Source organism: Ursus americanus, chromosome 9 (assembly GCF_024610735.1).
Source record: "Ursus americanus isolate L20-20 chromosome 9, mUrsAme1.1.p, whole genome shotgun sequence".
Taxonomy (NCBI): Eukaryota; Metazoa; Chordata; class Mammalia; order Carnivora; family Ursidae; genus Ursus; species Ursus americanus.
Genome location: NC_142135.1, coordinates 40,660,421 through 40,676,031, shown reverse-complemented (window position 1 = coordinate 40,676,031; position 15,611 = coordinate 40,660,421). Strand labels below are relative to the sequence as shown.

The 15,611-nt window shown below is 41.7% G+C and overlaps 1 protein-coding gene across 1 annotated transcript in view; it reads right to left on the bottom strand.

Moving 5' to 3' along the window:
- CDH17 (cadherin 17) overlaps window positions 1–9,167 on the bottom strand; it is a 70,249-nt gene extending 61,082 nt beyond the window's left edge. Inside the window, exon 1 of the mRNA XM_045805638.2 lies at window positions 8,682–9,167. The gene's annotated coding sequence lies outside the window, so the exon portion shown is untranslated. The remainder of the gene's footprint in view (window positions 1–8,681) is intronic.
- Between the last annotated feature and the right edge of the window lie 6,444 nt (window positions 9,168–15,611).

Sequence of the window (15,611 nt, the reverse complement as noted above, 5' to 3'; positions counted from 1 at the left end):
GGAGGACATGGAGGTTCAAAGTTAAGTGATTTGCCTAGTACATAGGTAGGAAGGGACACTGCCATGCTTCCAGCCAGATCTGTCAGATCCTAAAGACCCAAACCTCTTTTAACTCTTTCTACCGTAGGTAGTATGGGAGCTGTGGAGATACGGAGGTAGGCACAGAGAAACAGATATGCAAAATGCATATAAATCCCTGAAGCGACCTTTACCAAGGTTTTATAGTTATTTTAAGGAAGAGCCAGGATTAAAATCCTTCAGGACAATCAGATTCATAAACCCTGTGAATGTTAAAAAATTAGCTTTTGCAACAGAATTAATGTGGTCATTGTGTTCAAACATCATTTTAGAATTGGCTCATTATCTTAAACACAAACAAGACATTTTTCTACTCCTTTAGACTGCTTATGTGGTGTGGAGACCCATGGAAATAAATAACAATGTCAGGCTCTGGCATACTGCGATATGGAATGTGTGACTGAATAAATTATTAAGTCTAACTCGTTTTGGTTTTTTTTGTTTTGTTTCGGTTTTTTTACCTAGCAGAAGGCACATGGTCAGCTTGTAAGAGGAGCAGAAATACAGATGGTACTGGCGCATTTGGGGATCATTTTCCTCAAGCTCCTCAGCATTCGAGAGTTTTCAAAGACTCGTCCCCAACTTACTCTTCCAGCCTTATCTCCCACTCCCTGCCCGCACTCAGGAACGCTGTCTACCGTGATGGACTCTGTACCCTGAGCCTTCCTGCCTCCATGCGTTTTGGCACTTGCTGCCCACCCCACCCAGCACGAGGCCAGCTGGAGTAAATGGACAGTCAATATTTGCATCAGGAAGTTGGACTGAGGTTGTCCTTCCTCACCTCTACGTGTTCTACTTGTCATACCTTCCCGTCTACGTCCAACTTGTCCGTTGATATTAAAAGCACTGAATTATTATGAAAAGCTTCTCTCATAGGACAGATTCTGCGCTAAGAAGTGGCATAACCCAATAAGGGGCACAGAGTCTGCCATCATGGAGTTAGAACCCAGCTCCTACTTCCTTCATGAAATCTTGCCTGATTTCCAGCCATAAGTGTCTTCCTCTTGAAGCCCCTCCTGCCTGGATTTTTTTTTTATCGTTTATTCCTATATCTGTGTTATTGCCTGTACTAGAAAACAAAATCCTTCAAGGCAGAGGCCTTACGTTTAAAAGTTTTTTAAACTTTTTTAAACTCACAGCTTGTCATGCGATGCCTTGCATATATTAAGCCCTCAACAGATGTTTGTTAAATTCTAAAACATTTTAATTATCTGTCAGTGATATCTTATGAATTTGTCCAATCTATAAGAGCTTTCAGAATAAACATAAAATGTTCAAGGAACCTAATTTGAGATTTAAAGATTTGTTTTGATGCAAAGTAATAAATTTTTATCGTCGATGAAAAGTGTCACTCCTCTTTTAAATACAATAACAGATTTCTGCTCGGTAAATAGGTTAAGAACTATACATAGTTCTTCATACATGGATACATAGCCTCTCTTCTTGAACGGATTTTTTAGTGCTTTTAATCTTCCAAAGACATACACTGAACGATAGAAAAGCAAATACAAATAAAATAAATGCCTTATTTTCATCAGATACTCAGACAGGCCACCGTCTGGGATGTTTCAAGGAATCTGACAAGTAGAAGCAGCAACGCACTTAGCCTTGATTTTGTCATTTACAGTTCGTCTCATCCCTCACAGAGAGGTTTCCAGTGGGAAATGGAAGTAACTGCTTTTCCCACCGCCCTGCCTACGGTCCCGTGACTCCTCTGCAGACAAATCTATCCCCCGCGGCAGCTGCTGGGAGCACGGACCCCGGAGTTCGACCAGCTGGCTCCTCCAGGACTTGGGTCTACTCATCCGTAAAGCAGGGGTGATCAGAGTACCCACTTGCGAGATTTATGGGGTTCAGCGAGTTCATATGTTCAACAGTGTTTGTTAAATAAAAATTCATTCTGCCATCCCCGTGGGCTTCGTCGGAATTTTGAACATTGTCCTACAGAACGTCTCCTTTCACGCTCCCTGGCTTTCGGTGGCCCCGACAATGAGACGACTCCAGAAGGAGCCTTCACAGCCACATTCTCATGACCAAGTGAAGCAGGGAGGCAAAGCCCCTACCTCCATGCGTCCAGGCAAACGGCGCTAATGCGGGGATTCTGCCAGAAGGGGACTTTAGCCTCTCAAACAAGTCTTGCCTCCATTTCCTCTTTGCATGGACATAATTCCACTAATGAGTAGCACATCCTGGATCATAATATTGCTGGAGGGAGAGCACAGTTTAAAGCTGAAACTGCCTAAAACGGCCAAGCCACACACACTTGATAGATTTCCTCACCAACACTACTTGGACAAGGATTGGAGAACATTTCTAGATAATTCAGTGACATTTTATCTAAACTACCTGAAATGGTTGCTACAACCATCTGCTTGGAATTTTTGCTATTTGTTGGGGTTTCCCTCGGGCACAAAGACTAAATTCAGACAGTTTCTATGGCAACTATCTGAGAGGTCAAGTGCATCCTTAGCGACACAGGTCAAAGGTTTTTTGGGGGGTGGGGGGGATTTTGAAAAGCCACCACCACTTGCTTTTAATCCTGGACAAATATGGAATCAGGGCTGCTGGCCTTGCTGCCTGGGGCTGATGCCTTGATTCACCACAGCCCACAAAACACAAATCCCCCCACTCCCTGAATCAGTGTCCAGCCGAACAACCATGGAAAGGCAGCGAACACTTACTGAAAACAATCAGACTTCTATATGCATTACCTTACTGATTTCTCATAAGAACCCGATGAAGCCGGTACTATCAAAATCTACCTCTTAGAGAGAAAAATTAAAAAGCGAGGGTCAAAGAAGTTAAGAGACTTGCCCAAGATCACACTGCTGGGCTAGTTTCCACCTATGCAATTATTCATAAACATAATGAGACACCTAGTATCACTTCATCCATTACACATCTTCCCACAAATTCAAAAAAGTTTTTCTTTTTTCTTTTTTTTTTGGAAAGAGAGAGAGAAAATGCAAGTACAGAGGAGCAGAGGGAGAGAGAGAAAATCTCAAGCAGACTCCACACTCAGCATGGAGCCCAACACGGGGCTCAATTTCACGACCCTGAGATCATGACCTGGGCAGAAATCAAGAGCCAGATGTTTCAATGACTGAGCCAACAAGGGGCCCCATTTTTTTTAAAGATTTTATTGATTGCTTCTTTCATTCATTCATTCATTCATTCATTGGCGAGAGAGAGAGAAAGAGCATGAGCAGTGGGGCAGAGGGAGAGGGACAAGCCCACTCCCCACTGAGGAGGGGAAATCTGGATATAGAAACACACCGGGAGGGAAGATAATGTGGACACATGAGGGAAGACAGCCATCTACAAGCAGAACGGAGGGGCCATGGTCCTCTGAAGGCCATGACTTTGGATGTCTGGCCCCCAGGACTGAGACAATACATTTCTATTGTTCAAGCCACCCCATCACTGGTGCTTTGTTATGCCAGCCCTAGCAAACTCATACCCCAAGCAACTCTGGTTTTGACTGAGAAAGGCACCACCATTCCAGGATAGAGGAGGCCTCGGACAAGGCTGTGTTCAGTTATTACACATGCAGTACCCACGGCATCTCAGGGGTCCACTCAAGGCTTGATTAATTCTCCTGCTGTGTTCCAATTCCTCCAAGAGGCATTTTTAGACACTCTTGTCATTTCCCCATTTATCTGAGTAAGGACAAGGAATTTCTAGGTCCCAGGTCTCCAAACGTTCAATAACTCAACACACAAGCATCGATTTTCTCCCCTTGCAAAAAGCTCAGTGATAGGCAAACCTTAAATAGAGTTAGTCATCTCTCATCCTTTAAAAAAAAAAAAAAGGCATTAAGGGCTTTGAATTCAAGTAATTTACCCTGCTCAAAGGTTGAACTATGCATTTCCAAAGAACAAAGAAGGTGCAGGAGGAGAGGACTAGAAAATGTGTTTTCAAATATCATAGGTGATGTGGGCAGGAAAGGATGTGACTAGAATTCATAATACCACCAGGACCAAACAGCACTATAGACCCTGTGCACCTTTTATCACACCTCTGCACGGTATATAGCTAAGAGCGGCATAAATTATAAAGCAAATCCAGATATGAATAAAGATCAGATTAAAAGCCTGCTCGCACCATTGTTCATCAAGTAATGTTCAGATCAATCATGCCCATCTTTTTGATCTCACTCGCAAATCTCTGGCACCAATAACATCTATTAAGGTTTAAAAAAATCACAGGAAGATCCGAGTGATTTGCACTCTTGGCAAATTAGGGACCCAATTAAAGTGGCCATTAACAAGCTAGAAATAAACAGGCAGCCATAAAAGCAAGGCTGCTGCCTCATACTTCAGACTGCTTTAGGAGGAAGGAAGGAAGGAAGGAAGGAAGGAAGGAAGGAAGGAAGGAAGGAAGGAAGGAAGGAAGGAAAGGAGGGATGGATGTTCCCCCAGCCCAACACACAAATACAAGCACTTTGGTCTCTCACTAAGCTTTGTAATGTAGATACGCCAATCTTCCAGTATATGCAAATCTGGATTTACACGCATACAAAATTGAGGGTGATTATTTGTTGTATCGATAGGTTCATGGTCAGATGAATGGGCTCCTGAAAGATACATGCTCCCAGGGCGCCTGGGTGGCTCAGTTGGTTAAGCATCTGCCTTTGGCTCAGGTCATGATCCCAGGGTCCTGGGATTGAGCCCCACATCAGGCTCCCTGCTCAGTGGAGAGCCTACTTCTCTCTTCCCTCTGCTGCTCTCCCTGCTTATGTTCTCTCTCTCTCTCTCCCCTGTCAAATAAATAAAATCTTCAACAACAACAACAAAAAAGAAAGATACATGCGCCCCCCCCAGGACTTAAAATGTTTTAAATCTATATGATTGATTTAAATATAAATTCCTACCATAATTATTCTTATGAAAGAAAAAATGAGCTCTAAGGAGTATTTTGATACCTGTGTTTAAGCTCATTCCTGGCTAGCTTTCATTCCACCCAACACTCCCTGGAAGTGAGTGAGGGAAGGGGAAACTCCCCTCAGAGCCACACACAGTGCCCAGCCCTGAATGAAAGCTAGTCAGGGTAGGTCAAAGGGAAGGGAGGTGCCCTCATGGGAACAGGTGGGTATCTAGCCATGGTGCTTCCCTGGCGTCTCGAACAGGCTGGCAGTAAGAACATCAGTGCTGAATTCCCTGGGTGTGCAGGTTCGTACGTCAGAAACCCTAGGAGGAAGCGAGAGAAGAATCTGCTTTCCTCCCTCCCCGCCAGAGCATCGTAAGGGCCTTCCCTGGCCTGAAGAGGAAGGTAGGAATCGCTATGTCTCATAAAAGATGGCTTAATTATTTTTGACAAAGCGTTTCCGCATGTATTATACAACAGTTATCTGTGTATCATAAAGCATACAGATCAGCATTTGTCAAGATAATAAAATCACACATTCTGTCCTTAGAAATTCAGTATGAGGTAAATCTGAATTAGATTTCACCCCATCGGGTTTAGACACGGAGATTAAAACAAAACAAAACAAAAATCCCCCCAAACACTCGCTGTAACTCTAGCTCATTTATAAAGTAGCCCGGAGGCAAGGATTCACGTCATGAAAATGTACAGTCCTGCCATGTGGCAGCTTCACTTTCTAATCCCTGTAATTAGATCATAACTGACAACTGGGATGGGCAAGAGAGTCAAAGAAAAATGAAATTAACTCTGTCTTCCTAATACCATGCCTCTATGCTATCTCATTCATGAGTTAGTTTTCTTTAGTTGAAAAAAAAATTTTTTTAATTAGCTGGCATTTTATGAGCACTTACTAAGTTAAGCACTTTGGACAATTTATTTCATTTAAATAGCACAACAATCCTCTAAGGTAGGTCGTGTTGTCATCCTACAGGAAAGGAAACTGAGCTCAGAGAGGGTGAGGAAGGGGTGCCAATCTGACCGCAGAGGCTGAGCACAAATCCCTCCCGGTGGTGAAGAGGTGCTCATCCCTAGTTTAAGCATTCCTGAAGAGCACAAATCAACCATTTTGACTTCTGTCTCTTTCTCAAGAACACAGGTCTTACTGTTTGAAGATAATTAAAATATGGTAAGAAATTATTGATTCAGACTATCACGGATGAGAGGATTCAGTATGTCAGTCTTACATAGAATCTTTTAAGAGAAATCGAGTTTTCTTTGTGCCATATACACAATAACCAGGTATAGCTTGGGCTGTTACATATGCTCAAGTGAAAATCAACTTTTTTTAATACTCCAACCACTAAATAATTATGTTTTTATTACATTTATATTTACTGTACCTCCATAAACATTTCTGTTTGTTCTCACAAGTAACAAATAGGTAGATAGATATTCCTGTAACAAACTGAGGTACTTTTCTCTTGTGGAATCAGTGAGTAAACCATAGAATGAGCCCCAGTCTAGGTTCAAGACCAGGGATTTCTGAATGAATCCAATTTTATGTCAACGATTAAATCTATATATGCTTATCCATGTAAACTTAGACCCATAAAAGCCCTTGTTTGTGAGCCGTTGGAGAAAGGGGCATGATGACTCATGCTCAGCTTTCCTTCTCAGAGTAATGTCTTTTATCATGGAAGAAACGTGGGGGCACATTTTCTTTTCCAGAAAGTTCTGTTGACAACAGACTAAGAAGTTGCGTTTCTGCCAGCATATATTTTGCTTTTTACAAAAGAAGGGAGGTGGGGGCACCTGGGTGGCTCAGTCGGTTGAGTGTCCCACTCTTGATTTCAGCTCAGGTCATGATCTCGGGATCCTGGAATTGGCCTGGCTCCATGCTCAGTGGGGAGTTTGCTTGAAGATCCCCAACCTCTCCCTCTGCCCCTCCTCCCCCTCAAATGCTCTCTGTCTCTCTAAAGTAAGTGAATAAATCTTTAAAAAAAAAGAAGAAGAAGAGGAGGAGGAGGAAGAGGAAGAAGAGGAAGAGGAAGAAGGGAGGAGGCACAGGAAATGCAACCTTCACCTTGAACAACAGTGACTTTTCCCAGGGGTCATCTAGGCAAGTGTCCAAGGACGCCACACCCACACCTCACCAGAAGACTTACACAGTTGACCCTTATACAACTCAAGGATTAGGGGCACTAAACCCCTGCACAGTCAAAAATCTGCCTACAACTTCTGACTCTCCAAAACCTTAACGACTAACAGCTACTGTTGACAGGAGGCCCTACTGATAACATAACCAGTCAATCAACACATATTTTCTATGTTATATGTATTATATATTGTGTTCTTACCACAAAGTAAGCTGGAGAAAAGAAAATATCCATCTCCCTCACGACCCTGAGATCACGACCTGAGCTGAAATCAAGAGTCCAGCTTAACCAACTGAGCCACCCAGGCGCCCCTAACACTTGAACTTTCTAATGGAGAGAAGAGCTAACATTCATCAAACATCTACCACGTGGCAAGCAATATACCAAACTCTGCAAGCATATCTAATTTACTCTCACAACTGCTTGGTTAGGCAAGTAGCTCCATTTTATAGATGAGAAAACTAAGGTTCAGGGAGCTTAAGCAATCTGCTCAGTGCCCACTGGCTGGTAAAAGACGAAACTGGCCTAACCCATCTGCCCAACCCTGAAGACTCATAAAGTCTACACCCTGCAATCTGCAATAAACCCTCACTCAGCAAAAGACACTTCGCTTCCTGGTGAGAGCTGAACATTGTCCATTTTTCCTTGTCACCCAAATGTGCTTTCTTTTTCTTTTAAATTATTTTTCACTTGCTATCTAAGTTTTTAAAGAAAAATAAAAACAAGAAAATATCAGAGAATGTGTCGCCCTTCCAATCTCCTGTTGAGCATCTCCCATTGCCGAGGGCAGCTGTCCCCAGAAAGTCCCCCACAATAAAGGAAAAACCAAGGCAGAGCAGAGACCAGACCTTGGAAGACACAACAAGCTGTATACAACCTGACATCTCAAAACGATCGCTTGTGAGCAGATGGAACATCCAGCACCAAGCTGGAAACAAGCACCAAAAAGCTGACCGACACACACACCAAGTCTTGCTCTCCCAGTTGTGAAGGCGGGTCTGTCCCTCTGTTTTCAATTCTTATGTCCAATACTTTTAAGAAAGGGTTTCTTTTCTCCTAGGCATTTCCCCTCCCCCACTGTGGCCCAGACAGTCCTAATAATCTGAAATCGAACTTCATTCTCTGAGAAGTAGATAGAATGTTCATTTGTTGAAGACCACATCTGAGATGACACTGCATAAGAATGAGATTCCAACCCTGATTTCTAGAATACAGAGCCCCAGAGCATCTTAGGACTAGGCACTTTTATGTTTTAATCACAAAGAATGGGTATAACACTCATTTAAACATCCCCAAACTCCTCTTTCCTTTAATTCCACAGTCAACCTTGATCCAACCAAAGCCACTTCATTAAATAAATTTATAAAACGGGGAGACTAGTGAAAAGAAACCAAAAAAGAAACTGTGCTCCGTAAGTAAAACTTGTCACACTGAGAATAAACATCCCTCCCCTTCCCAGCCACATAGCACCTTCAAGGAATAAATTTGTCCAGCAACTTCTTAAGTCCCCCCTTCCACCATCTATTCTGTCATTCTTGAAGAAGTACGTTATCAACATAGTTAAGACATGTCAACCCTTACCTTTCCGTAAGTAAATAACAAAATGGTTGTTAAAAGTTATTTTCTTCCATTCAGCTGTTGAGACTCTTGCTGGGGCTTGAGAATCTCCCTGGAGAACACTCCCTTTACACTGCTCTGCTTGCCCAGCCTCTCCCTTCACCTTCAGTCAAACATTAACCATCAACTGGCTTTATTGATTCCCAGGGGTCATCAGATGTCATAAAAGGTATCATTATATTCACTACAGAAAAGAAGTGGGTTTGTACCAAAAGAAGCTAATTCATACCCAATACCTCTCCAAGCAGGTGTCCGAAATTTTTGGATGCAGAGAAGTAAATCAGAAGACAAAAAGAAGTTAAAGTGGAGAAACTTTCCATGTATTCAACGGGCCATAGAATTTGAGCTCCATGACATCAAGACAGTTTATCCATATTTTGTACACCCGACGTTTAGCATAGTGTCTGCATAGAAGACACAATTAACAAATATTTGTAAATTCCATCTCAAACACAGAGTGCAGGGTGCAACGTCTGAGCAATGACGCAGTTCACTGATAACCAGCCTGGAGAGACATAAGAAATAACTCAGAAGGTGTAGCCAAAGAGGCGACCTGGCAGTGCCTGCTTCTGAAGTTCAAGGGTCCTCTTCAAAGTCTGCATGAAACAACCAGTAGTCGCCTGCCCCCCAAACACACACAAGTCCTTCACCATTCTCTTCACAATTCTGAGAATACATTTACCTATAGAGCAAGTTACTTCTGCCACTCAGAATGAGGTTTCCAGTTAAACAGTAAAAGCCAACAGCCCCAGATTTCTTAAGTCAAGGTGTCCTTTGGACTGATTTTTGATTCCCATCTCTCAGTCACTCTGGAAATCCACCCTGGAGAATCAATGTCACTTTTGTGTCATATGTGTCACACTTGATCCTGTTTCTGTTGACCTTCCGATACTCATTCCTGGGCTTCTCCTGAGCTGTGGCGTGCTCTCCATTTGTCTCTAGATGTGTGTCCGGCATAGTGAAAGAACAAGAGCACAACCCACTGCCTAGATGGACTTCTTCTTTCTCAGATCCCTTAAAAGCCCAGGATTGCTCTAAGCCTCATTTATCTTGAGAACCTTGAAAGTGAAACCATCTCGTCATAGGTGAAAAGTTTAGCACACCCAGTGGACTAGCAGGTCTAGGAAAAATCCTTCTCCTTTGTCTCACAGCCAACATAACTTGCAGGAAATGAGGTCAGTGAGGCTAAGCAATTCTCAAATTCACAACACCTCTGCCCTCCCATTAGTTAAATAAAATGACCTTGTTCTACAAAATCAAATAGTTTCCCATGTATGTTTCACTTCCTGAAATCAATGACAAGACTCTCACTGGCATTGCTCTAAAAGGAGTTTGCTTCTTTAGAAACATTTAAATAATGTATGTAAAAAAGAACTTTCAAATCTATAAGGTGGTTTTTTAAAGAGTTTATCTGTTTATTTGAGAGAGAGAGAGAGCGCGAGCACACACATACATGAGCAAGGGCGGGGATGGGGGGAGACGCAGACTCTCCGCTGAGCAGGGAGCATGATTGGGGGGCTGGGCTTGATCCCAGGAGCCCGGGGTCATGACCTGAGTCGAAGGCAGATGCTTCATCAACTGCGCCACCCAGGTGCCCCTTATAAAGTGTTTTTTAAAGTAAATACATGTGGGGCGCCTGGGTGGTACAGCGGTTAAGCGTCTGCCTTCAGCTCAGGGCGTGATCCCGGCGTTCTGGGATCGAGCCCCACATCAGGCTCCTCCGCTGGGAGCCTGCTTCTTCCTCTCCCACTCCCCCTGCTTGTGCTCCCTCTCTCGCTGGCTGTCTCTCTCTGTCAAATAAATAAATAAAATCTTAAAAAATAATAATAAATAAATAAAGTAAATATATGCATCACTTTTAGTCATCCTTTCTCGGCAATCATATACAGCTGTGTTCATGGCCTGTTGGTTTATCAGTTTAAAAATATGTTTTCTCACTTAATCTTTACAGCATGTACACAAAGTAGATTCCATCTTACAAAGAGAAAACAAAAGTTTTACCTTTTGCCCAAGTCACACAGCCTGTGATTACAGAATTAGGACTCCAACCCTGGTCTGCCTGATTCAAAGTCCAACCTATTCACCATAACTATAAAATCTGCCAAATTATTGTTCTTCTAGTTCCACGTGACTAATAAGAAAATCCACAGGAAGAAAGGCCCCTGTACGACACCTGTCCTGATGGAAGATAGCCAAGATCCGAAACTGGGCTTCCCTGTACATTCTGTGCTTCTTCTAGCCCCTAGCTTCCAAGTCAGAGAAGGAGGTTGACTAAACTCTAAAAGGCCAAAACCACCCATCGGAAAAATCAACAGGTGATCCCATCTGTAAATTATAAAGACTTTTTCTGTGCTCTCCGGGATAACCGGTTAGCATGGTTCTGAGAGCTGTGTGTTTCATCATTATAAATTATATATACTTATAATTTATAAAATTGTCTGGATTTTATCATTCTATATGTTCTGCCCTGTGTTTCAGGATAAACACCATTGCGTCTTAGGAATTCATTTTCATCCAAAAATTAAATATTGCTAGTTCAATAGTTTAATACTGACTCAGTAATAATGGGAATAAAGAAAATTTAATTGGCAAATTACTGATTCCCTTTCTCAGAGCAAAGGAGATATAAATGATTTATATAACAGAAACAGATGAGGAACTGAAAAGATCTGGGCAGATACTTTTAACTGATTCACGGTGTTTAAAAACATTTTAACACTTTTGTCTAATGTTAACCATTCCTTCGACATTAGCCCTAGAAAATGTATCAGTAATATTGTAATTTATCAACAATGCAAGTTAGCAAGGAATAAAGTTAGGATTGACTCCCAGATAAAAACTCCATGAAAATTTGGAATTATTCTTAAAATTCTAAGTATGTTACATTTCCAATATTTTTACTCTTGACACCTCGAGTAAATGAAATCCATGAATGCTAAGTTTCTCCGTCTTTCATGCACTTGCATTTTAATATCTACTGTGTGTGTTACATAGCATGCATTTTGAGAACATTTTATCATGAGTTTATCAACACACAAGCCTCACCGAACAGAAGTGTACAAGAATATTTTAAATTACTTATTTAATATCTGTCTTGCTCTTGTTAACTTAATGATGGCACAAACTTTGTCTCCCATGGGCACTCAGTAAATATTTTTTAGAATCAAACTCATTTCAGTTGCTTATTTCAGTAATTCGGAACAGTCAGGATTGCACACAGGCTCCCCCAAGGCTCACGGGAACCCAGACAAGTAAAGGATTTCTCAGGCCCTCAAACCAATATCTTACACATTTTGTTTCAATTTTTTAAAGTTTATTTTTATTTATTTTTAAAATTTTATTTGTTTTTATCTTTTTTTATTATAATAATATTTTTTATTTTATTATGTTAGTCACCATACAGTACATCCCTGGTTTTTGATGTAAAGTTCTATGATTCATTAGTTGTGTATAACACCCAGTGCACCATGCAATACGTGCCTTCCTTACTACCCATCACCGGTCTGTCCCATTCCCCCACCCCCCTCCCCTCTGAAGCCCTCAGTTTGTTTCACACCTTTTGTTTCAAATTTATGTAGTGAAACGAGGTGAAATTAATTTTCTGCTAGTGAATGTTTTAGGCAGAAACAAGATTTTCCCTGGTTACTTTCACAGGCCAGGACGGTGTCCATTTTCTGATGAATTTAAGCAACACGGCTCTTCTAGGTAGCTCTGATACTTGTCTCTGGGTTTGTCTGAGTCCGGGTTTTTGTGTAGTTGTTGTTGTTTATAGAGACAGCAGAGGGGGGCAGTTTTAAAAGCAGAACACTTTAACAAACTATTAAATGATTTAAGACTCAGCTCAAATAAATCACTAATTCCAAGTAAGAAACATTAAACTTTACATCATGCTTGTTGCAAAACTTAGCTGACAGCCACCTGTGCTCATCCTAAAAATATTCAGAAAAGACAGTTTGACGCTAACAAAGGTCGGGGTTTTTCCCCCTCACTACGTGGACAGACGTGGACCCAGTTTGAGTGGTTTCTTCCAGGAATACTGTATTTAACTCCATCTGTAGCTGGTTGCTCCAGGCAGCAGCCCAAGAGGCGAGGTCCTTAACCTGGCTCTAGTTACCCGTGTCGTGAAACTGCTGACCAATCCTGTGAATGGAATGATTAGTAAATACCCCCATCATCAGCCGTACAGTGGACAGATGGCTTACAGAGCTTTCCAAACCTGGAGAGTGTATTAAAACTGGGCCTTACCCCAGGAGATCCTAGTTCGGTAGGTCTGGGGTGCACCCCAGGAACCAACATTTCTAAAGCATTCTGGAATTCTGCTGCAAGTGATCACAGGGACCCTTAAGTGAGAAACACAAGCTTAGGGATCCTGTGCTTCATCTGTCAGTAAACATTCTTTAGCAAAGCCCATACTTGAGATTACCATCCCCCTGCTGTATAGGGTCCATTTCTGCACAATCTCTCAGACCACGATGCAGTTGGTTGGATATTGTTCCTGCAGATTGGGTCCAGTGGATCCAAATATGCACAGCGTCTCTCAGACGCTTTTTCTTGGTCTATGGAACTTTTTATCTGACCTCAGATTTTCTTTAAATTCCAAGAAATTACAATAATCTTGTCGGTTTTCTGAGACCTGTCTCTCTCTCCCTTATCAGATTTCACGCATGTGAGTCTCTGCTCACATCCGGTTCACCATTCAGACGGTAGCATCTGGCTTCCACCTCCTCTATCCCACTGACCCTGTGCTCGCTGTTCTCTGCGGGTCTCTCGTTCAGACACCAAAATGTTGAGACTGCCTCTGAAAATTCTGTCCTTAGGAAGTATTTCCTGGGGGTGCGGGGAGGGGGAATAGTCTTTTCAACTGTAATGAAACTGGATATCCACATGCAAGAGAGTGAAGTTGGACCCCTACCTCACACAAGTCAGAAAGATTAACTCAAAATCTATCAAAGAACTAAACGTAAGAGCTAAAATGATAAAAGTCTTAGAAGGAAACAGTGGTAACTCTCCATGACCTTGGGTTTGTCAATGGTTTCTTAGCTATGACGTCAAAAACACAAATAACAATAGAAAAAAACAAATTGAACTTACTAGAAATTAAGAATTTTTGCTTTGAGGAACAATATTAAGAAAGTGAAAAGAACACACAGAATGGGAGAAAATATAGCGAACCTCTTATTTAAGAAGGGAATTGTATCTAGAATATGCTAAAAAAAATCTTAAAGTAAAAACCCAATCAAAAACGGACAAAGGATTTGAACAGACATTTTTTTGAGAAGGTATACAAACAGCCAACATGCCCATGAACCGAGTCTCAACATCACTCTGCATAAGCAGGATGGAAATCAAAACCACAGTGAGCCACTACTTCATACCCATCAGGACAGCTAGAGCAACCAGGGCAGAGAGTAACAAGTATTGGAAAGGAACTAGCGAAGTCAGAATCCTCATACACTTCTGGGGGGAATGTAAAATGATACAGCAACTTTGGGAAACAGGAATGAATGTTTCCTCAGAAACTTAAACCTAGAGTTACCATATAACCCAGCGATTTCACTCCCAGGTATCTCTCCAAGACAGACGAAAACTAAGTCCACACAAAGTCAGGTACCTGAATGTTCACAGCAGCATTTTTCATAATAGTCAAAAGTGAAAACAACCCCAATGTCCATCAACTGATGACCGGTTAAATAAAATGTGGTTCATCCAGACAATAGAATATTATTCATCCACAAAAATGATTGAAGTAGTGATATGGGCTACAACTGCATCACCGCTGAGAACGTAACACCAGGTGAAAGAAGCCAAACCTCTGAGGCCAAATACCGTATGAATCTATTCATATGAAATGTCCGGGATAGGCAAATTCATAGAGGTAGAAAGTACATTAATGGTTGCCTGGGGCCAGGGGGCAGGGCATGAGGTTGGAGGGTTATAACTAAAGGATTTGGGGTTTCTTTTACTGGGGATAAAAGTGTTCTAAAATTTTCTTTGCAATGATGGCTTCGCAACTCTGTGAATATACTAAAAACCATTGAATTCTATACTTTAAATGGGGAATTTTATGGCATACGAATTTTATCTCAATAAACATGTTACCAAAAAAGGGAAGTATTCCCTGCAACCAATCCCACCCTGATATGAATATTCAAGACATAGGCTAAACATTTTCTGTCACCTCAATCCAGGCCCTTCGAAACAGATCATTTGTGTTCTCTTATCACAGATACTTGGGGATTTTTTTTAATCATTTTCCTTTCATTTAAATATTAAAATTTTAATGCTTTACTTATTATTTTATCTCCTCTTTTATGGTTTACTTTTTAAAATATGAATAAAAGCATTTCACTACTTGGAGATTATCTCTGCCCTAAGCAAAGAAGAAAGGAGAAAACACCCATGTGACCACAGGCCCTTGGGTCAGTCTCCTAGTGTTTCAGCTCAGCCAGTTCAACACTAGATAAACCTCTGACCTACAGCTGCCTCTCTACGAAACCTAGTAACTTGAGAGATGAAGAAGAGAAAATTTTTCTGTCTTTGGTCTTCCCGCTCAGGATAACATTAAGCCTACTCTCACTAACAACCCAGGAGAATTGCTGGGAAAACCCTATTATCTTAAGCCTGGAATTTTCTTTTTTTTTTTTTTTTTTTTTTTTTTAAAGATTTTATTTATTTATGTGACAGAGAGACAGCCAGTGAGAGAGGGAACACAGCAGGGGGAGTGGGAGAGGAAGAAGCAGGCTCATAGCAGAGGAGCCCGATGTGGGACTCGATCCCGGTACGCTGGGATCATGCCCTGAGCCGAAGGCAGACGCTTTAACGACTGCGCTACCCAGGCGCCCCTAGCCTGGAATTTTCCAGTTGCTATATGAGAAAATACAGGAACTGAAATCT